General features: G+C 61.9%; 1 long non-coding RNA gene across 1 annotated transcript; it reads right to left on the reverse strand.

Annotated features, from left to right (window-relative positions):
* Window positions 1-92: 92 nt before the first annotated feature.
* On the reverse strand, window positions 93-1659 carry LOC113205567 (uncharacterized). Its single transcript, XR_008011968.1, has 2 exons — window positions 1089-1659; window positions 93-1008 (listed from the first exon to the last, which is right to left on the reverse strand). It is a non-coding gene; the product is annotated as an uncharacterized LOC113205567 (long non-coding RNA).
* Between the last annotated feature and the right edge of the window lie 28 nt (window positions 1660-1687).

Here is a 1687-nt window from a genome sequence, read left to right on the forward strand (position 1 = left end):
GTCATCCGCTCAACTGGGACAGCCGCGACAGCCGCGCGCGTGTGTCACCCTTATCCGCGAATTATGGTAATAATAATGATGACGAATCATGACAAGATTAACTTTCGCTTTTATTTCATCATAATTTGCCAGAATATATTATGACACGCGCTTGCGCGATTGTACAAAATAATTGCGTAACGTAACGACATTGCGTAGCCGCGAACTCTATCATTTAATATAGTAACTCTTTAATCACACGTAGCTTTAACTGGAACAAACTTTAACCTTCCATTTTTCGTCTGGTCCCTCACTACAAAAACCATTCAAAATCATTCCACAAACAGTATAATTGCCTTAAAACCACACTCTTGTTTCTTGAACCAAGAGAGTACAAGATCTCTGAAGACTACACTATTTACACGTTGATAAACCTGGGGCGTAAGACGCACAACACGCCCATATCGTCCGTTCAAACGGATGGGCTGGGAGCCCAAGCTGCCGGGCAGACCCCACGCTCCGGCCACGGGGTATCTCCGAGCAGCGCAGTGAGAGGCGCCCGCGGTGAAGGGGCCCCGCGTCATCAACGAGGAGTAACGCCGCCCGCCCGAGACAAATGTTCACTGATGGCCCCTCGTTGCCAGGAGCCGGACCCTGGGGGCCCAAATGTCCTCCAATCAGCGGCGCCCTGACATCCTCATTCCCAGAGGAACGTCAGCGCCAGGACGGAGGCGCGGGGGTCGGGTCATTCATGCGACCCAGGCGGCCTCGGGCGGCGGCGGCGGCAGCGTGGGGGCGGTGCCGGGGGCGGTGAGGCCCACCACGCTGATGCCCAGGGACGGACCCTCCGCCCCCGAGCACGGCCCGCCTCGGCCCCGGCCCGCCCCCGGCACCCCGTGTCAGTCCGCCTTGAGCGGCCAGCGACGGCACTCGACGGCCACGAGCGCGGCCTCCGCGGCCAGCGTGCCCAGCGACAGCCCCAGCTGCACCATGGACACCACCAGGATGTCCCGGTTCCTCTCCTCGGCGCTGCGGACGCAGAGGAGAAGCCCGCGTTAGGACTAGAGCGAGTCGAGCATTACGTCACGATCGGCCCCGAGCAGACAAACCTGATCCTAAACTGCGCCACGAACGCCGTGACGGCGGCCACGATGAGCGCGGTGTGGAGCAGGCAGGCGGACACCCAGCAGGCGGCGAGCGGGCCCACGCGCCGCAGCCGCCACGCGCCGCCTCCGCCGCCCCCGCACCAAGTGGCGCAACAGCCGCCACCGCCGCCCCCGCCGAGGCCCCCGCGTCCGGGGCCGGAGAAACTGCGGCTCAGGTGGATGCTGACGGCTGCAACAGACAAAGCAAAAGACGCCCCCGGGCGAGGAGCGCGCCGCAGTGTAGTCTTCTGGCCATATTTGTGTCTCCACTCCAACCCGGGTCGTATTCCCCGAAAGAGAGGAAAAGAAAGAGCGAGGGGTTGCCGAACTCCTCCTTTATTTCCAGCGCGACACTGACCGATTCGCCCCACACAAAGGCTGCTCTCTGGCGCCGCCGGAGTGGGATGAAGTTAAGGGGGAAGGCAATACTTTATCTCCAAATCATAGCCAGGCCTTCTCCGCCGCCGCCGTCGGTGTCGAGGGCCCTCCGGCCCTAGACTCCCGGCCCGCTGGAGTGCAGGGCAGGCCCACTCGAAAGAGGCCCTGGGGCTCTACCCCCCCCC

Source organism: Frankliniella occidentalis, unplaced genomic scaffold (assembly GCF_000697945.3).
Source record: "Frankliniella occidentalis isolate FOCC.00 unplaced genomic scaffold, Focc_3.1 Scaffold337, whole genome shotgun sequence".
Classification (NCBI taxonomy): Eukaryota; Metazoa; Arthropoda; class Insecta; order Thysanoptera; family Thripidae; genus Frankliniella; species Frankliniella occidentalis.